The sequence below is a fragment of the Ictidomys tridecemlineatus genome, chromosome 8 (assembly GCF_052094955.1).
Source record: "Ictidomys tridecemlineatus isolate mIctTri1 chromosome 8, mIctTri1.hap1, whole genome shotgun sequence".
Classification (NCBI taxonomy): domain Eukaryota; kingdom Metazoa; phylum Chordata; class Mammalia; order Rodentia; family Sciuridae; genus Ictidomys; species Ictidomys tridecemlineatus.
The window spans coordinates 118,558,412-118,580,530 of record NC_135484.1 but is presented as its reverse complement, the minus strand read 5'-3'; the positions used below and the strand labels follow the sequence as shown (position 1 = coordinate 118,580,530).

Sequence of the window (22,119 nt, the reverse complement as noted above, 5' to 3'; positions counted from 1 at the left end):
CTCCCCATCTAAAAAGGCAGGACGGGCTTCTGGGCTCCTGTGATGTGCACCCCAGCCTCCTTGAGGATGTGTCTGACCCTGACACTGTCCAGACCAAACCTGGGCATAATTAGGGGTTAGAACAAGAGGGAAACAAGAGCTGAATGTCCTTCCTGATGGGGGCACTGAATATGGGCCCTGCTTTCTGGGGGTCATGGGTGGTGGGTGAATAACAGAGAGATAGAAGAATGGCTTTCACCACAGAGCTCCAGGTATGGGGAGGGAAGGATCCTTGTGTTCTGGGCCAAATAGAACTACCATTTGGTTAGTGCGGGAAACTAAAGAACAGTTTCTTACCAGGTCATTCTAATGGTTTTCTGATACCAGAGTTTTCCCAGAAGAGCTGGAAGGATCCCAGGCTCAGCTTTTTGTCAGTGTCAGGGTTGTGTGTGGGGGAGAGCTAGCACCCTGTTAGTATGATGTGCCAATAGGAAATGCTTTGCTCCAGCAGGGGACTGCTGTCCATCCCTGAGCCCTGTTCTCTATGCTGAGGTGCTGGAGCTCTGAGCTGTACCTGCCTCCTGCCTGCAGGTCTTGGCCCTCATCCCCATCTCTCTCCCCAGCTCTAAAGATATGGAAGGGCACTGCAGTCAGTCCTTGCTCTGCTGTCCCACTTCCCTGCTTCTCCTTGTCCAGCTGTCCACAGGTGAGTGTCCCCATCTGTTTTCCTTTGTGGTTGTAAACAGCAGGATATAAAACATTTGAAAATATATTTTCTCTTATTTTTTGTTTTCTTATCTTTTTTTCATACTGCAAGCTTCCATTCACTCATTTCATTCCTGAAATATTAATGGAATATTGATTGTTAGGTGCTATTCTATGAAAGAATCAGATAGAAATTCTGACATAAAGTTTGCCTTATAGCAGGAGAGAGTGAGTAATAATTGCAACTAGGCAGAGAGGCCTGTGTGTTGGAGGAAATGACTGTGATGGGAAATGCAGCAGGACAGGGTGTGGGCAGTCGGGGGCATGGGAGGCAGGTGTGGGCAGGCAGCAGTGTTCAGTGAGGTGGTGTGTAGATGGGAGCATAACCCTGGAGAAGGCGGAGTGAGTGTAGGACCATTTGGAAGGAAGGTTCCTGCAGGGGGAGGAGCCTGTGCAGAGCTGGCTGTGTGCTGAGGTGTGAGGAAGCACAGAGGCCAGTGTTGCTGGACTAGAGCCCATGGGGAGAGAAGAATCAGGTGAGTACAGAGGGGTCTTGGGAAGGAGGGTCCACCTTGTCAGATCTGGGGAGAAGTGGGAATCCCTGTGGAGGCTTTGAGCAGAGCAGCAACATGCATTAGCTCACCTGTTAAAAGGATCACTGAGGTTAGGAATCCTAGTCATCCTCCAGTTGAGGTTTAATGGTTACTGAGACCAGAGTGGAGTGACACAGGGTTTGAGAGTAGCTCTTTGGAGGCCCATTGCAGCGTGTCCTGAAGAGGAGTCATGTGGTAGCCTCAGAATCCCAAGAGCCTCAAGGGTGGAGAGTGAGGTGAACTTGCTTCTTGAACATGCAGTGATGGGGGTTTCTGTGAATGATGAGAGCAGGATTTTCATAGCAGGAAGTAGCATTTGGCTCTGTGTTTTAAAGTGCATATGTATTTCTCTCCTCCCTCAGTGGAGGACAAAAATATAGACTGAAGTAAATAATTTAGAATTGGAAGAGGGGAATTTCCAGGGTGTGGCTGAATGACCAAAGAGTGCTGACCTAGGCCGCACGTGTGCTCTTTGTCAGTTTCAGATTTTTCCCGAGACAGGGGTTTGTTAGACCTGGGGTTCCCATTGTTTGCTCCCCAGACCACCCTTGGAACTCCTTGCATATGTATATTCATCGACTTACCCCAGATCTAGTGAATTAGATGCTCTGTAGTGGGATTCAGTGATGTGTGCTCCATATGGCATCCTAGTGGCTCTCGTTCATGAGAGTTTGAGAATCACTGAGTTAGAGATTTCTTCATAGGAGGGCCTGGGACCTGGAGCAGAAGCCAATGAGGGAGTGTCTGGCTTCATTTTTGGCCACATCATAATGATCAGGAGATCTCTTCCAAAACCATCAGATTTCTGGCCCATGCCCCAGCTTTCCTGGCCTTCCCACCTGATGGTGTGTGTTCTTGTTTTTTGGTCTGTGTCTCTCTAGCTTTCTCCCCACTATGTCTATGTCCACAGAGCAGTTCCAGGTTTTTGGCACTCGACATCCCATTGTGGCAGTGCTGGGCGAGGATGCCATACTGCCCTGCTCCCTAGTCCCAGTCATGAATGCAGAGAACATGAAGGAAAGGCTCAAAGGGAGTAGGTATTTAGCCAGGTGAATATGTGGGGGCCCAGAGTTTAATGCAGAGGAAGCACCTTGTATGAAACCTTTGAAGTAGGAGTTTGTTTGATTATTCTGGGTATAATGAGGCCATCATGGTTGGTAGGAGGAGTGAGGGGAGGATGGTAAGAAGTGGCAATACTGGAACAAAGAGATGGTCCTGTATTAACACCACTCTCAAGTGTCAGGATGAGGTCATTAGGAGTGGACACCTGGGCTGGCACAAGAGCCCTGGATGTTGATGGGCTGGAAGGTGAAAAGGCAGAGGGCAGACAACATGATGATTGTGGCTACTTGCATTTGACCAGATAGTTCTTGGGGTTGAATGTGTGAGCTCTAAGGGTCTCAGATGGTGGAATTTGGGGAGAAGTGTTGGAGAGGAAGGCAGTTACCAGGTCAGTAAAGACTTTGTGTGCTGTGTTATGGAGTTTGGATGCAGAGTAGGGGGAATCTTAAACAGAGCCATGCTGGGAATGCTCATGTTGGCAGCTGTGAATGGATGGATGGGAGGTGAGCAAGAAGGAGACATGGAGTGCAGTTATGATGTGGAGAGAATGAATGCCTGACCTGAGGCATGGCAGTGGGGTGGGAGATGAGAGGTCAGACAGGTTTAGAAACTAGAGTCAACAGAGTAGATTTGTGGGCCCAAACTTTGGAAGGCCAGGAGAGGTCTTCAGAGACTTCCAGAGTTTTATTTGAACTATTTGTTGTTTGTGGCAGGACTATTGATACCTATGTGTCAGTTGTACTGCTGTAATAATGCTGGATAACAAACAGCCACAATCTCAGGTGCATGTGGCACGAAAAATGTATTTAATTTAGGCACTAACCAAATTCAACTAATTGGGGCTGAACTTTGCTAGTCTTACCTGGGCTTACTCATACATCTTTGGTCATGTTTCCAAAATATAATTAAAAACAAAATCTACCATGCTAGGAGAAAACACTTTCATCACTGAATAAGCATCAAACCAGAGTGTGAAAAATATTATGGTGATCTGTGAATGGATCACACAACCAGAAAGGAATTTTATATTTCTTTCTATAGCCAAGCACATATAATTTCCTGTATACTTGTTTTGAAGATGAAGAATAACAAATTCTGAACTAAGAGGGCTCAAAGCTGTATTTGTTACACATAACTCATCCTAAATTTACATGGTAGTTTTGGAGACCATCTGTGTCATCTAGTAGGATTTATCAAAAAGCAAAATAAACTCCTCCAGCTTTATGACAGGAGATAGTTTTACAACTTGGAGCAAGATGTCCACCCAAGTTAGGCTTCTATCTTTCCACAGAAAAGGGGGCAAAGGGTTGCTATCTTCCCTGATGTTTACATTTTAAAGAATTGTTTCCCAAGTCCTTGAGAAAGGCATCCCTGAGCCAAAAATCTGGTAATAAACCTAATCAGTTTTCAAAATCATATATAAACATTTCAAAAGAGGAGAAAGTGCAGTTCTGTAATTGAAAGTTCCTAAAGCAAATGGTATAATAAAAAGGAATAGCATCTTCTTTTTTTTCAACATGGAGAATTAAGGTTTTTACTTGTAATTTTTATTTGTTCTTAAGTCAGCTGAAAAGTTCACCAGGTGCACCTTGGTTGGGTATGCTGATGTTTTAGGTGGTCATTTGGCTGACCTAGGGCAGCTGTAGCAGGTTGACCAGGCAATGTCACATGAGTCCATCCTCCACTGGGCAGCCCACTACTGTCCTGCTGTGAAAATGGCAGAGGGTAAAACCAAGGTGCAAGGGCTTTTCAAACCTCTGCACTAGTCACATTAGCTAATTTCTCATTGGGTAAATCAAATCCCGGGATGGGGCCAGAGGCAGAATGTAAAGGCAATAAAAAGTTTGTGGAAGTGGGAGAACTGGCTTTGAAGAAGGGTGAGGAATTAGAGAGATTTTAATAATAATTTTATCACAAGTGGTGCAAATTTATGAATTCACTTCCGGAGTTTTGAGTTTTAAGTGTATGTGAGGAAACCTGGTAAAGATAACTCATGAAAACATGGGTATAGGGGAAGAAAATTCAGGAAATAAGGTGGTCACACAGAGAGAGTGTGTGAGGTAAGAAGATAGGAGGTTCAAGGAGGGAGCCCTGAGACCAAATTCTTCCTGTTTCCTTTGGGCCTCATGATTGGGAAGAAGAGCCCACTGCCCTGTGTGGGTTCCTGTGCTCCTTCCTTTTCTTCTACTTTCCCATAGAACTCCAAGAATTCAACATGATAATGACCCCTCTAGATGTGTAACCTGTAGGCAACTCTGGGGTCTCAGGGCCCAAGGAGGCCTTCTGGGGCTCCACCAGGGATGGGTTCTGACCCCCAAGTGCACATAGAAGGGCCAGAAGAGGATGGAGTGTGCATGGTGTGCAAAGCCTCAGGATGGTTCCCAAAGTCCCAGTGGAAAGAACTCAGTGGAAAGAAGTTCCCAGCGCTTTCTGAGGCCCACACCCAAGACAGTGAGGAGCTGTTTAGTGTGGAGGCCACTCTGGTGGTGAGAGACAGTTCTGTGGGGAATGTGACCTTCTCTGTCTTCAACCCTGTCCTGGGCCAGGAGAAGGCCATGGCTATTTACATCCCAGGTCAGTGCTGCTTCCCATTCCCAGCAGAGCTGTGGGGAGGGGCTGGCCTCTCTGAGTGTGCTGGCTCTCCTGGGTGTGCCCCTGACCTCTGTCTGGCTGGGCCACAGAGCCCTTCTTCCCTCAGGCTTCTCCCTGGAAGCCAGCATTTTCTGTGATCCTGACCATGCTGGGGCTCCTACTCTTGGGGACTAGCTATTTTATCAGAAAAGCACTTTCCAAAAGGATGCAGGTGAGGCAGGAAAAGCAGCATCTGCAGTGGCTTAAGGAGGAGGAACAGCAGGCAAAGGAAGAGGCACTGAAGGCCATTGGTAAGAGAACACAGGGCAAGTGCAGACCTGGTGGTGAGTGGGACAGCTGACAGGGGCCAGAGTCTTGGGTCCAGCTCTCTAGGGAGATCCAGGGTCCTGGGACAAGTGGAAGTATCTGAGAAGATCAGAGAGGACAGCTAGAAAGTGGTGGGGTTGGGTGCTTTTGTAGTTAGAAATTCTAGTAAACAAAAAACGTTTTTCTGGAGTTTTCTAGGCATACAGTCTTTGTTTTTCTTGGAGATGGGGTTTATGCTCTTTTCCATTTTCTTTCAGATGAACTCCAAGCAGATCTCAGTCACTTCTGCTTTCCCTCCTGAATTTTGTATGTTTCCTTGGTAGCAGATGTTTTAGTTCCTAGCTCCCCTATTTCTTCTTTTTTATAGTAGAGGAAAACTGCATATCTATCTGGTAAGTGACTTTCCAGGTATCTCTGATTTCCTTCTCCTACCTGTGTCCTGGTGTCCCTTCTCCTGTCTCTATTTAGGAACAGTCATGTGGGTCTCCATCGCTGGGAGGCTCATTTGGAAACTTGTGGAAGACAGAACCCTGATCCCTGAGCTTTCCTAGAACTGGGTTGCTATTTCCTACCTACAGCTTGGAAACTTGGGTGTGTAATAAGATGCAGAATACTAGACAGACAGACCTTTTGTCTGTCTAGTATTCTGCATCTTATTTCAACCTTGGCTTGCCCACCTTATATTGTACAAAATGCTATTCATGAATTACTTGAGGGTCTTTTTTAGTTTTGGCAGCCAGGGAGGTTTTAGGTTTAACTTTGGAAACTATCTGTGGCTCTACCATGCAATAGATTGCCCAAGACAAATAACCTTTCTCTCTACTACAAAGATACTTCATAGTAGCTGTGGAATTTGATGTAACCCGTTGGGAATTGAAAAGCCCACCTATAACCTTTTTTGGTGTAGGAGATTCTATGGAAGTCCTCTGATATTCTCTGATATAAGTGTGGACTCCATTTTGCATTTATAGTATAGAAGCTCGATCTGTATGATTGACTACCCTGCCCCACTCCTGATTTCTGAAAATATTTTATGTTTCCTGTGGTCTGTTTCATTATTTTATTTTTCTTAGCTTTTATTTTGCAGCCAGCATATTCCAATGATGGGAACCGACATCACCATCACCTGTGTGGGTCTCATGTGAGAATATGGATTTTTAGTCTTCAATGCATTTAGCTGTTGGTCTACACCTAGAAGTTTAAAGGCAGATACTAAAAATTTGTTAAATGATCTATATAAGTAAATGGAGTAATTAAGTTTAGGAATGTGGCTTTCTCTTCATCTCTCAACAAATCATCATCCAGGGATTTTGTTTTCTCCAACACCCAAAGGTGCTAATTCAAGTGGGCTGCTCACCATATGTGGGAATGTGGTGGAGTGAATCAAGTACTTCCTAAAGAGTGGTTATTATTCTCTAGAAATATTTCACATGTGAAAAGTTGGGCAGTTTTACTCCATAACTCATTTCTGTCTTTAAATCATTCTTCATTTATATGGTAATTTCCCAAATGTCTTTTTTAATTTTTTTTTTCATTTGTGGTCCTGAGTTGTGACCCTGGTGCTTCAGGCATGCTCTGCAAGCCTTCTACCATGGGCTACATCCCTTCCCCTTTCCCAAGTATATCATTTCCAGTAAAAGCCTGGCATATGTATATAATATATATTCCTTCTGACAATTGTGGAATGATTTATATTTTATTCTCTCAAATATTTTCACACAGAGTATAATTTTTATCCTTAGCAGCAAAACTGAATAAAGACAGATAGAATATGGATTTTTATGAGTTTTGAGGCAGATGTTTTCCTGACAGGGAAAGCAGTGGGACAGTGGCAGAAGTTGGCCTGGAAAGCAACTGGCTTGATCTGTTGATCAGGGAGTTTCCCACAACACCCTGAGGACCCTGCATACAGCAAGAGGCCATCTCCTTTATGGTGTCTTTCCTCCTGTGTGTAATCTCATTTTTAGAATGGAGCAGAGGCCAGGGCAGGTACTTTCATAATTTTTGGGCTTGTTTTAGCTGTGGTCTCACCACTGTGTGTTCCCTTTCAGCCTGGAGGAAGGCCCCCCTGTATGCAGGTAAGTGACTCTGATGTTTCCTTGGCCTTCCCTCCTCCAGAGTCCTCCTCTGCCCTTCTGTATCAGTGGCCTCCACCCAGGATGGGATGGGTTTTCCTGCTTTCTCTTCTCTAATTTGTTTTCAACCTTCCCAGTAAACACTTTTAATTTCTCTTGAGTCTTTTTTTTTCATAGTCCATGCACATTAATCTGCACCCCCCCCATCCAAACTAACCAAAGCCAAGCACAACAAGAAAGCAAAATTCTCCTAAAAGGAGAGAAAATTATTATTGTCATTTTCATTGGAAGACCACAGGGACTTCTCCTTGGGATTGAACCACAGAACTTATCTCACATTACTGTATTTAAGTCATTCTTCATTTTTTAAACATTTTTTTATGTTGTAGGTGGACACAATACCTTTATTTTATTTTTATGTGGTGCTGAAGGTGGAACCCAGTGCCTCATGCATGGTAGGTGAGCACTCTACATCTGAGCCGCAAACTCAGCCCTAAAATATTCTTCAATTAATTTACCAAATGTTTTTTTTTTAATTCTGATTTTAGCTTTTCATTTTGTGGGGGTGAGGAGTGAACACTTTTAATCCTCTGCTTCAGGTTAGGGTTATCTGTACCCCGGAAAACATCATGTTCAACTGCTGTTAGTTGTTGGTGCAGTGACACTGGAGAGTTCAGTTGTGAGGACAGCCTAGATGGACCAGGGTTGTAACTGCGGATAGGAATTGCTGGTCTCCATAAAATTTTAGAAATCATATTTGACAGTTTATGACTTTCATCTTTCTAATGTGGGGACTTGGTTTTATATTCCTTTTACCTCAGATTCCTACCCTCTGGGTCCAGGTTTGGTTTTGTTGTTTCTTCCTGGTCCTCTGGATATTGGTCTTCTCTCAGCCCCTCATACTCTGACTTGCTGTCCTAGTGGGGTTGCTTCTAACTTAGAAGCAACTTGGTTGCTGAGAAATGAGTTTCTGGTGTTCTAAATTTGGGGTCCAGGATGCTAAGGGGGGTATGTGAACCACATGAAACTATATGCAAACTATTCTCAGGAACAAAATGCAAGTTAATGTTCACAACAATTTTCTCTGCTTTTAAGAGAATTTTGTTTTGCCTGTTGGGCTTGGTCTTTGATTTTTTTCAATGTATAAAGATAATAAAAGGAGGAACCTGGGGCGTTTAAAATTGTTTACCTGAGAAAGGGTATGAAACAAATCAATGAAGAAAGGATGAGGTGGGAGGAGAGAGGGGATCAGAAGGAAAGTAGAGTGCCCAAGATTCACATAGACATTTTGGGTGTGCTGAAGCAGTGAGAGATGGAAAATCACATCCAAAGTGGTTTGAGTTGAGTGTGAAGAGGATTTGCAGGTTCTTTGTGTGCATGAAATGTAACCAACTCCTTGATACATCTTTGAGAGTTTTCAGTGAATATATTTTGTGTGTGTGTGTGAATTCCATTAAGCCATTTCTATGTAATCATGTCATTGAGTTTGCCTGTGATAATGAGACCACTTCCCCCTTCCAGTAGCAGTTATGAAAGGCAGTTTCCAATGCAATGAAAGATTATCCAGAGGACTCTTGAAATCTGGGGCTGAGTTTAGGATCTTTGCCATCTGAATTTGTATAATATGCCCCTTTCTTGCTCTGGATATATTCACTGCAATTCGTGTCTTCATACCTGTACTTTGGATAATAATGATCATCACATTCCACCATCATTTATAACCCCATGTCCTCTCCCTTCCCCTCCAACCTCTCTGCCTTATCTAGAGTTTCTCTATTCCTCCCATGCTCTCTCTCCCTATTCCACTATGAATCAGCCTCCTTATATCAAAGAAAACATTCAGTATTTGTTTTGGGGGGGGGATTGGCTAACTTTATTTAGCATTATCTTCTCTAACTTCATCCATTTACCCGCAAATGCCATAATTTTATTATCTTTTATTGATGGGTAATATTCCATTATGTATACATGCCACAATTTTTTTTATCCATTCATCTATTGAAAGGCATCTATGTTGGTTCCACAGTTTAGCTATTGTGAATTCTGCTGCTATAAACATTGATGTGACTGTGTCCCTGTGGTATTCTGTTTTTACATCTTTAGATATAGACCAAGGAGAGGGATATCTGGATTAAATAGTGGTTCCATTCCCAATATTCCAAGAAGTCTCCATACTGCTTTCCAGATTTGCTTCACCAATTTTCAGTCCGACCAGCAGTGTATGTATCATTTTCTCCATGTTCTCACCAACACTTATTGTTGTTTGTCTTCATAATAGCTGCTATTCTGACTGGAGTGAGATGAAATCTTAGAGTGGTTTGACTTTCATTTCTCTAATTGCTACTGATGATGAATATTTTTTCATGTATTTTTTCATGATTGATTGTACATGTCCTTGGCCCATATATTGATTGGGTTATTTGGTTTTTTTTTGTGCTTAGCTTTTTGAGTTCTTTATAAACCCTAGAGATTCATGTTCTATCTTATGTCTGAGGGGTAAATATTTGCTCCCAAGATGTAGTCTCTCTATTCACCTTACAGATTGTTTCTTCTTCTGAGTAGAAACTTTTTAGTTTGAGTTCATCCTACTTATTGATTCTTGATTTTAATTCTTGTGCCACAGGAGTTGTACCAAGAAGTTGGATCTAACCCCACATTATGGAGATTAGGGCCTATTTTTTCTTCTATTAGACACAGGGTCTCTTGTTTTATTTCTAAGTGCTTGGTCCATTTTGAGTTGAGTTTTGTGCATGGTGAGAGATAGGGGTTTAATTTCATTTCCAGTTTTCCCAGCACCATTTGTTGAAGAGACTATCTTTTCTCCAATGTATGTTCTTGGCACCTTTGTCTAAGATAATTGTAGTTTTGTGGGTTAGTCTTTGTGTCCTCTATTCTGTACCATTGGCCTACCAGTCTGTTTTGGTGCCAATACCATGCTGTTTTTGTTACTATTGCTTTGTAGTATATATAGTTTAAGGTCTGGTATTGTGTGTGTTTTGGTTACTGGTGTGATCAATTGATCTCTCTGCTACCTCAATCATGGGGAGTAGCAGCAGCAGAGTCAACACACAGACACTGGGAGCTGGTGAGAGCTGGCAGGTGACAACCATTGTTGAACTCCAGGCAATCTCGTTTAATGTGTAAGTGATTATAATTGCTATAGTATGCATCTTCCAATCATACTTAAGAAATCAGGTTATACAACGTGTAGAAACCAATCATCTTATGAGCCACACTATGAGGAAGCTCTAAATATTGCTATATGATGAAAGGCAGACTGGAAGGATTATTGTCCCTAGGGGAGGGGACCTTATTAGTCAGGGGTTTCATGCCCTGACACACCTAACTCATGGTTTCCTAGCCTTGTAGCTTGGCAATACTGTCCTCAAGCACTGAGGATATGGTTTCACTGACAGCTTGCTAGAGCAGAGCGCTCCCTCCTGCAGGTGTTTCTGTAAAAGGATAGGTCCTCCTAGCACTCTGAGCTGCCCGTATCTGCTAGCTGTAAACCAAAAGTTATTCTAAAATGGTATAGTGATGCCACCTGCTTCAGCTATTCTGGGTCTCTTATTTTATTCTGGGTCTCTTATTTTTCCAGATGAATTACAAAATGGCTTTTTTTATTTCTATGAGGAATGCAATTGGAATTTTGATCAGAATTGCATTAAATCTGTATAGTGCTTTTGGTAGTATGGTCATTTTGATAATATTAATTCTGCCTATCCAAGAGCAAGACAGATTTCTCCATTTTCTAAGGTCTGCTTTGATTTCTTTAGGGTTCTTTAATTTTCATTATATAGATCTTTCACCTCTTTCTTTAAATTGATTCCCAGGTAATTAATTTTTTGGAAGCTATATAAAATGGGGTAGTTTTCCTCGTTTCCCCTTCTGTGGATTTGTCACTGATATACAGAAATGCCTTTGATTTATGGGTGTTGATTTTATATCCTACTTTGGTGAATTCATTTACTAGTTCTAGAAGTTTTCTGGTGGAACTTTTAGGGTTTTCGAAGTATAGAATCATATCATCAGCAAATACTGCCAATTTGATTCTTTGTCTTTTTTTAATGTGTCTGTGTGTGTACCCCTTTAATTTCTTTCATCTAATTGTTCTGTCCAGTGTTTCAAGAACTATGTTAAATAAAAGTGGTGAAAGAGGGCATCCCTGTCTTGTTCCAGTTTTTATTTTTTATTTGATTAAATTGATTTTATTATTTTTTAAAGTGCAGACAACAGTGGAATGCATTATAATCCTTATTACACATATAGAGTACCATTTTTCCTATCTTTGTATTTAAATATGTGCACAACAGTTTATGCCATTATACATATACTTTTTTCTTTTTTTGCATTACAATTCTTAATACACATATACACCAATTTTTTTATATCTCTGTTTGTATATAAGGTATGTTGCCACCCAATTCAAGTGTTCATACATGTACTTTGTATAATGATGACCATCACATTCCACCATCCTTGCTAATCCCCTTCCTTTTCCCTTTATATACCCTGGAGATTAGTGCTCTATATGATTTGTGAGGGGTAAAAAATTGCTCCCAGGATTTGGGCTCTCTGTTTATCTCACTGATTGTTTCTCTTGCTGAGAAAAAAATTTTTAGTTTGAATTAATCCCATTTATTGATTCTTGTTTTTAATTCTTGTGCTATAGGAATCTTATTAAGGAAGTTGGGGCCTAATCGATTATCACTTGATGAAGATTAGGCCCTAATTTTTCTTCTATTAGATGCAGAGTCTCTGGTTTTATTCCTAGATCCTTGATCTATTTTGAGTTAAGTTTTGTGCATGGTGAGAGGTAGGGGGTTAATTTCATTTTATTGTGTATGGATTTCCAGTTTTCCCAGCACCATTTGTTGAAGATGCTATCTTTTCTTTGGTGCATGTTTTTTTGGCACCTTTTTCTAATATAAGGTAATTGTAATTTTTGGATTAGTCTCTGTGTCCTCTATGCTGTACCATTGATCTATTGGCTTGTTTTTGGTGCCAATACCATGCTGTTTTTGTTACTATTGATCTGTAGTATAGTTTAAGGTCTGGTATAACAATACCACCTGCTTTTCTCTTCCTGCTTACAATTGATTTAGCTATTCTGGGTCTCTTATTTTTCCAGATGAATTTCATGACTGCTTTTTCTACTTCTATGAGAAATGCCATTGGGATTTTAGTAGGAATTACATTAAGCCTGTATAGTGATTTGGTAGTATGGTCATTTTGATAATTTAATTCTGCCTATACATGAGCAAGGTAGATCTTTCCATCTTCAAAGATCTTCTTGGATTTCTCTCTTTAGACTTCTGTAGTTTTCATTGTATAGATCTTTCACCTCTTTTGTTAATTTGATTCCCAAGTATCTTATTGTTTTTGAGGATATTGTGAATGGGGTATCTTTCCTCATTTCCTTCTCAGAGACTTTGTCACTAACATACAGAAATGCATTTGATTTATGGGTGTTGATTTGATATCCTGCTATTCTGCTGAATTCATTTACTAGTTCTAGAAGTTTTCTGTTGGAGTTTTTTGGGTCCTCTAGGTATAGAACCATATCATCAGCAAATAGTGCTATCTTAAGTTCTTCTTTTCCTATATTTATTCCTTTAATTTCTTTCATCTGTCTAATTGCTCTGGTCAGTGTTTCAAGAACTATGTTGAATAGAAATGGGTGATAGAGGGCATCTCTGTGCTATTCCAGATTTTAGAGGGAATGCCTTCAAGTTTTCTGTTTAGAATGATGTTGGCCTGAGGCTTAGCGTGGATAGCCTTCAGCATATTGGGACATGTTCCTGTTATCCCCAGTTTTTCTAGTGTTTTGAACATAAAGCAGTGTTTGTATTTTGTCAAATGCTTTTTATGCATCTATCGAGATGATCATATGATTCTTATCTTTGAGTCTATTGATGTGATGAATTACATTTATTGATTTCCATATGTTGAAATAACCTTGCATCCCTGGGATGAATCCCACTTGATCATGGTGCACAATCCTTTTGATATGTTTTTCTATATAATTTGCCAGAATTTTATTGAGGATGTTTGCATCTATGCTCATTAGAAATGTTGTTCTGAAGTATTCTTTCTTTGAAGTGTCTTTGTCTGGTTTTGGGATCAGGGTGATATTGGCCTCATAGAATGAGTTTGGAAGTACTCTCTCTTTTTTGATTTCTTGAAATAAATTGAAGAGTATTGGTATTACTACTTCTTTGAAGGTCTGATAGAACTCAGCTATGTATCCGTTCGGTCCTGGGCTTTTCTTGGTTGGTAGTCTTTTGAAGGCTTCTTCTATTTTCTCATTTGATATTGGTCTAAGTTGTGTATATCTTCCTGACTCAATCTGGGCAGATCATATGACTTAAGAAATACACCAATGCCTTCACTGTCTTCTATTATATTAGAGTATAAGGTTTCAAAATAATTGCTAATTATTCTCTATATTTCTGTAGTGTCTGTTGTGTTATTGCCTTTTTCATCACATATGCTGGTGATTTGAGCTCTCTCTTTCTTTCTCTTCATTAGCATAGCTAAGTATCTGTCAATTTTATTTATTTTTTCAAAGAACCAACTTAATTTTTGTCAATTTTTTCAATTGTTTCATTTATTTTGATTTCAGCTCTGATTTTAATTATTTCTTGCCTTCTACTGCTTATGCTGCTGATGTTTTCTTCTTTTTCTAGGACTTTGAGATGTAGTGTGTGGTCATTTATTTGTTGACTTTTTCTTCTTTTAAGGAATGAACTCCATGAAATGACTTTTCTTCTTAGTACTGTTTTCATAGTGTCCCAGAGATTTGTATATGTTGTGTCTGTGTTCTCTTTTACCTCTAAGAATTTTTTAATCTGCTCCTTGATGTCTTCTGTAACCCATTGTTCATCCAGTAGCATATTGTTCTGGCTCCATGTGATGCAGAAATTTTATTCTTTATTTTGTCATTGATTTCCAACTTCATTCCATTATGATCTGATAAAATGCATGGTAGTATCTCTTCGATTTTGTATTTGCTAAGAGTTGCCCTGTGGCATAGTATTTGGTCTATTTTTGAGAAGGATCCATGTGGTGCTGAGAAGAAAATGTATCTACTTGATGCTGGTTGGTATATTTTCATATATGTCAGTTAAGTCTAAGTTATTAATTGTGTTATTGAGCTCTATTGTTTCTTTATTAAACCTTTGTTTTGAAGATCTGTCCAGCGGTAAGAGAAGTGTGTTAAAGGCACACATGATTATTGTGTTGTGGTCAATTTGACTCTTGAACTTGAGAAGTTCCCTTGAGTAGTATGTAATGTCCATCTTTATCCCTTTTGATTAACTTTGGCTTGAAGTCTGTTTTATTTGATATGAGTATGGAGATTTCTTCTTGCTTCTGCAGTCCATGTGAGTGGTATAATTTTTCTAAACCTTTCACCTTCAGTCTGTGTATATCTTTTCCTATCAGATGAGTTTCCTGGAGGAGAATATTGTTGGATATTTTTTTAAATACAATCTGCTAGCCTATGTCTTTTGATTAGTGAATTTAAGCCATTAACATTTAGAGTTACTATTGAGACATGGTTCGTATTTCCAGCCATATTTGTTTATATTTGTTATTTTCCTTGAGCTGATTTTCTTCTTTGATTAGTTTTTCCTTTAGGTTACTACCTACCATCTGCTGATTTTCATTGTTGTTTTTCATTTCCCCTTCATGAAATATTTTGCCAAAGATGTTTTACAGTGCCAGGGTCCTAGCTGTAAATTCTTTTAACTTTTGTTTATTGTGGAAAGTTTTTATTTCATCTCAAAATCTGAAGCTTAGTTTTACTGGATACAAGATTCTTGGTTGGCACCCATTATCTTTCAGAGCTTGCTATATATTGTTCCAGGATCTTCTAACCTTAAGAATCTGTATTGAAAATCTGCCTTTATCCTAATTGGTTTACGGATATATGTAATATGTTTCCCTTCTCTTGTGGCTTTTAAAATTCTCTCCTTATTCTCTATAATTCAGAAGTTGGGCATTTTCATTATAATGTGTCTGGGTGTGGATCTGTGTTGATTTTGCACATTTGGCATCCTGTAGGCTTCTTGGATTTGGATTTCCATTTCATTCTTCATGTCTGAAAAGTTTTCTGATATTATTTCATTGAACAGATTGCTCATTTCTTTCGTTTGAATCTCTATGCCTTCCTCTATCCCAATAACTCTTAAATTTGGTCTTTTTATGCTATCCTTTATTTCTTGGATGTTCTGCTTGTGGTTTCTTATTATTTTCACTGTGCTGTCTGCATTCTTTTCAAGAATTATACTTTGTCTTCGTTGTCTGATGTCCTGTCTTCTAAGTGGTCTACTCTTCTTGTGATGCTCTCATTTGAGTTTTTAATTTGGTTTATTATTTCTTATATTTCAAGCATTTCTGTTTGGTTTTTGGTATAACCTCTATCTCCCTGTAGAGGTGACCTTTGTTTCTTGGATCTGTTTATGTAGCTCATTGGCAAAGTTATCTTTCATTTTCTGTATTTGTTATCTAATATCTTCTTTAAGATTCCAAATCATCTGATTCATGTATATCCTGAAATCTTTCTCTGTCACTTTTTTCTGCTGTAGCTGTTAATTTTTTGTGTTGTCTTAAATTGTTTGTGCTACTTTCTTCCCTTGTCTTTTCATGTTGTTTGTGCTTCTTTCCAGCTCTGTGGAACTGGGGTGTTTTTGTTCATATTCTGTAGACTTGTAGTGTTCTTGTGGATTTTTAAATCCCTCCTTTGTGGGGAAGGACAATGTTGACAGTTCCCAATATCAACAGTACATCACCTATAAAGAAATTATTGTTATTAAGACATTTATAGTTAGTCTCAATGTCTAGAAATTTTGGATTCAATTATTATTTAAAATATAATCAGTAGTTTTATAAAAGTTGTACAGTTTCTGGTGGCAGACAGAGAATTGGGGGTTAGGTGTATGATGTTATATTAAGGGGTAAATATATGAGGGTATGGGATTAATATAATGTAGGAAATTTGGAGGAGAACTCGAATGAAGAGGGTTAGTAGCATGATAATAGACAGGAGGGTAGACAGTACATAGAACAACAGTAGAATGCATAAAAACAAACACATATGTATTTAGGAAATTACAAGAAGTGAAAATAATAAAAATTAGTAGGTTGAAAGAGGAAGAGAGAAGGAAGAAAAATAAAAAGGAAAGAAGGAAAGAGAAAAGAGAGAGAAAGAAAAAAGGGGGTTCTTATGCAAATCGTCTATATTATATTATTCTGGTGAGTCAGTTCTTAAAGTTCTATTTCTTGCAAAGTTCTTGGTTTCACATATGTGGAGGTTGTGAGGACCAGAGTAGGAAAGGTAGAGGAGAAAGAAAGAGGGTAAAATAGAAGAGAAGAAAACAAACAAACATAAAGCAAAAAAGAAGATACAAACAAACAAATAAAAATACTCTTAGAGTTCTGTTTTTTTCTCTTTTCTTCCAGTAGTTGGAGCTGTCTATTCCAAGCTTGAGTCTCTGCCCTTACTGTGGTGTTGATAACCAGTGTGAGAAGACTTGAGCTCTCCCTCTCTTGCCTGGAGCTTCCCTAATCTTGGTTTCTCTGAGTTGCTCCCAGTTTTTAGACCCCTCCCCTCTCTTGCTTATCAGGTCTCAACTGTGGGACTTCTTGCTCTTCACCCTTGGTTTGTACCAGGTGGGCAGCACACTAGTCGCACTGCACACCTGTTCAACTAAGAGCTTTTTTTGTGTTGAAAAGTAACTGTGCCAAATTATCACAGCTGGTGGGAGGGAGAGTTGGAAACCAGATACCTGTTCAGTTGCATATCCATCCACACTGGTAGCCTTGCCCACCAAAAGATGGCAAGAAATATTTTCCAAGATGAAGCCATGTCTGTTTCCTGTGTAGGGGTGTCTGGTGGGGGTAGCTGGGATGTCCTTGTGCTGTTGCTAGAAAGTTGTCTGGTGACCTGCTTTGGAGCATAGTGTAGTCTGGAGTTCTGTAGCTCTGCAGAAATGCTGACTTGGTGTTTCTACTTCGCTGCTTGAGAGCTGCGAATGTGCTCAAACTGTGAGATTTGGGACCGGAGTCTGGAGTCTTACCGGAAGACAGAGTCTCTGAGTTCTGTGTGGTGTTCGAAGCTCTGGTGGATTCCATGAAAATCCACTGTATGTGGTCCTGTGACACACTCTGAGATGCTGTATTCTGTCAAGGCGAGTCCCTATGGAGAAGCTACCCACAGCTGCAGCACACAGCAGCCAGAAACGGTATCTCTTCTACTCCACCATCTTGGATCCTTCGTGTTACAATTTGTAGAGGGAATGCCTTCAAGTTTTCTCCATTTAGAATGATGTTGGCCTGGGGCTTAGCATAGGTAGCCTTTATGATGTTGAGATATGTTTCTGTTATCCCTAGATTTTATAGAGTTTTTGAACTCTGTATTTTGTCAAATGCTTTTTCTATGTCTATGGAGATGATTCTTTAAGTCTATTGATGTAACTAATTACATTTATTGATTTTTGTATGTTTAACTAACCTTGTATTCATAGGATGAATCCCACTTGATCATGGTGCATGATCTTTTTGATATGTTTTTTGTATTTGATTTTCCAGAATTTTATTGAGAATTTTTGAATACATGTTCATTAGAGATATTGGTCAGAAGTTTTCTTTTTTTGTTGTGTCTTTGCTTGGTTTTGGAATCAGAGTGATACGTCTTTTTCTATAAGATGAGTCTTGTAGAGTGAGTTGGGAAATGCTGCCTTTTTTTTCCTATTTCTGAAATAAATTGAAGAGTACTGGTATTAGTTATTCTTTAAAGGTCTTGTAGGACTTGACTGTGTATATGGTCCTAGGCTTTTCATGGTTGGTAGACTTTTTATGGCATCTGCATTTTGTCACTTGAAATTGATTTGTTTAAATTGTGTATATCATCCTGATTTAATTTGGGCAAATTATATGAATCTACAAATTTGTCAATGCCTTTGATAGTTTCTATTTTATTGGAGTACAAGATTTCAAAATAATTTCTGTTTATCTTCTGTATTTATGTAGTGTCTGTTGTGATATTTCATTTTTCATCATGTATGTTAGTGATGTGAATTTTCTCTCTTCTCCTCTTTGTTTGCATGGCTAAGGGTCTGTCAATACTATTTATTTTTTCACTTTTTGGTCTGTCAATTTTTTCAATTGTTTCTTTTGTTTCAATTTTATTGCTTTCAGCTCTGATTTTAATTATTTCCTGTCTTCTGCTGATTTTGGTGTTGATTTGTTTTTCTTTGTCTAGGGATTTGAGATGTAATGTTAAGTAATTTATTGTTGACCTTTTATTCTTTTAAGGAATGAACTACATGCACTGAATTTTCCTTTTAGAACTGCTTTCATAGTGTCCTAGAGATTTTGATATGTTGTATCTGTTCTCATTCACCTCTAAAAAATTTTTAAATCTCTTCCATAATGTCTTCTGTAACCCATTGTTCATTCAGTACCATATTATTTATTCTCTAGGTGTTGGATTGGATCTACCTTGCTCTTGGATAGGCAGAATTAATATCATCAAAATTATGACCAGATCTGTTGTAATTTTTTACATTTGATGTCTTGTAAGCCTCTTGTATTTGATTTTCCAATTCATTCTTCATGCTTGGAAAATTTTATGATATTATCTCTTTAAAGAGATTGTGCATTCCTTTGGTTTGAAACTCTGTGCCTTCCTCTATCTCATTAACTCTTAGATTTGGTCTTTTGATGCTGTTCAATGAATCTTGGATGTTCTGTCTATGGTTTCTAAGTTTCTTCTCTGTGTGATCAACTTTATTTTCCAGATTGTATACTTTGTCTTCATTATCTGATGTTCTTTCTTCCAAGTGATCTAGTCTGTTGGTTATGCTTTCTATTGAGTTTTTTTATTTGATTTATTGTATTCTTCATTTCAAGGATTTCTGACTGTTTTTTTTTTCATGATCTGTATCTCTCTCTTGAAGTAATCTTTTGCTACCTGAATTTGCTCCCTTATCTCATTGTTGGAGTGATCAATTTTTGGCTGTGTTTGCTCATTTAGGTCATTCTGTATTTCACAGATCATTTTAATTATGAACCTATTAAACTCCTTCTCTGATATTTCATGAACTTTGCTGTCCATGGGTTCTGTTATTATAGTATCCTGGTTTGTTTGGGGCACCTTCCTCCCTTGTTTTTCATGTTCTCTTATGTGTCTTCCTTTCTTGCAGTGTGGATCTAAGATATTATATTTTCTTTTCTATATTCTTGTAGTACCTGTGAAGATTGTCTTATCTTACCTTGATTTTGGGCTTCCAGACCCTGCTGGTGTTCTTCAATGAATTCAACTGCATTCTGGATCTGAGTCCTGCATATGTTGGAGTCGGTGGATATAGGCACTGGACTTGACACCCCAAGGTTTTCTGCCAGTCAGAAGGGGCATTCCTGCGCCTAAGACTGGGCTCTGCCAGTGCCTGCCCCACCTGTGGAGGGGTGGAATGGGCCTACTGAGAGCCTGGATCCCTTGTGGACTGGTGTGGGCAGTCTGGGCTGGCTCTTGGTTCCCATGGTAGTCCACCGGTTAGAAGGGGCAGTTCTGCACCAGAGGCTCAGCTCTGGCACATGTCTGCCCCACCAGGAAAAGCATGGACCAGGCCTGCTATTCCCCCCCCCCCCGGGCCTCACAGATGCTGGTGTGGGTGGATCTGGGCCTCTGGACTTTATCTCCCATTGTAGTCTACTCACAGTCAATTCTTTATAAGTAATTGGAGGTCTTGGAAATTTTGATAACCTCAAGTAAATATTTTGATAACCCAGTTTCAGGATGGTTGTGTGTCTGTTCCTTGAGAAAAGTATTATTTTGTAATTAAATCTAAACAGTGACCTTTCGGATTTATATCCACTGTTTTGATCTTGGAATGTTAAGCTTTTGGGCTTAGTCTTCATGGGAAAGCTGAAGCAGAATGTGTGAGGGGTGTTTGTGTGTGTGTGTGTGTGTGTGTGTGTGTGTGTGTATAAAAATATACAGCAGCAGAATGTTTTCACATAGCTTTTCCCTTCTCCCTTCCACATTGCAGTGTTTCAGAAGACTTGGTGCTGAACCTGATGTCCAGAGACTCTGCAAATACCTGATATGGGATCTGTGTTCTCTCATAGATTGACGGAAGGAACAGTTCCCAGCCTATGAGTGACTGTGTGCTTCTAGATGTTCCTCCTGTTGTCCTCATGGCTTCTGGCTTCTCCTTAAGTTCTCTGTGGTGATTCGGATCCTGGCACCACCAACAGTGTTACCATGGCAGAAGTGATGGTCACAACACTGGTAGTGGTTCTCAAGGGTCACAAATATACCCCCCCCCTCAAATCAGCCTCTGGCTCTTTCTCCTGTTTGAGGACTTGGGCTTGAGTTACAAGACTCATATTGCAGGAGGCTTATTACCTCCTCAGCTCAGGCAACTCTGTGGATGTGAGGTGGTGGGTGGCTGAGTGCTTTTTATTGGGGCAGGAGGGGACTTTGCATGATTTATAACTCTCTCAACAGGTCCTATCACTCTGGATCCAGACTCTGCTCACCATAGGCTTTCTGTCTCATGAAAAGATGCATGTGACCTGGAAGGACCCCTGTGTGTACCGTGATGAGAAATGCAGTGTGTTGGGTCTTGAGGGTATTACATCAGGAAGATGTTACTGGGAAGTGGATATAGAGAAAGGATGGTTCAGCAGGTGGACTCTGGGAGTCTGAAGCAAAGATGTGAAAAGAATATGTTGTCAGGAGGAATTACCAGGTAGGGGGTTTTATGTCATGGGAAAGTTTAAGGATAGATATTGTGCCTGGACTGATCCTGTGACTTGGTTATCTCCTAGGCAAGATCCCTTCCAGGGTAGGTTTTTTTCTGGACTACAGTGAAGGGTATGTCTCCCTCTATAACTGGATGGATGGTTTTTATATTTTCTCTTTCCTTCCAGTTTCCTTCTGTGGAACTCTCTTTCCATACTTCATATTTATGTATGGAGATGTGTCCATGACAATTTGCTCCATACAGAGTCTGAGGGGCTCCCTATACAGCTTGACAATTCCTTTCCTTTGGAGGCGATCCTGAGAACCTCAATGGAGGGGTTCAACTATGGCTGTGGTGTTGATGGTGCTCCCCCAGAGGCTGAATCCCCATTACCTCCCTGAAACTTTCAGGTTTTGTTCCCACATGGTCCCTTGCTGTCCTTGATCTCCCACTGTGGCCTTTCCTTTGGCTACAGACTCCCTGTGGCAAAATCTCCTGAGATGATACTTGGAAGGCTCACTGGACTTGTCCTCCTGCTCTGTGTTCAGACTTCATATGTATGGTTATGAGAGTTCTATTCATGTCTTATATTCAGATAGCAGAAGAAAAAATTTGACTGTTTGGGAACTGGTTTAGGGAATGTGAAATTTAACTATGAGGAGCCATTGTTTTTGGTTAAAATGTATTTAAGACAGGTGTGGCACCACACTCCTGTGGTCCTAGCTACTGGGGAGGCTAAGGTAGGAGGATCATTTTAGCCCATAAGTTTGAGACCAGCCTTGGCAGCATAGTGGTACCCTATCACAAGAAAAAATCAAACAAATGGGACTCCACATTACTGGACTTGAATGTTTGTAGAGGAACCTTGAGGTTGAGAATGATCACTTGTTCTATTTCTGCAGATGATAGAAAGTTTATCATCCATAAATTTCCAGAGAAATGAATAATGTGTTAGTCACCGTTTTTTTCTCTGTGAGACAATCAACCTAAAGGAGAAGAGATTTATTATCTTCACAGTCTTAGAGGTTTCAGTTCATAGTCACCTGGATCCAT

The 22,119-nt window shown here is 39.9% G+C and overlaps 1 pseudogene; it reads left to right on the top strand.

Annotated features, from left to right (window-relative positions):
• Positions 1-1,201: 1,201 nt before the first annotated feature.
• Positions 1,202-21,029, top strand: LOC144365784 (butyrophilin subfamily 1 member A1-like; annotated as a pseudogene).
• The last annotated feature ends 1,090 nt before the right edge of the window (positions 21,030-22,119 follow it).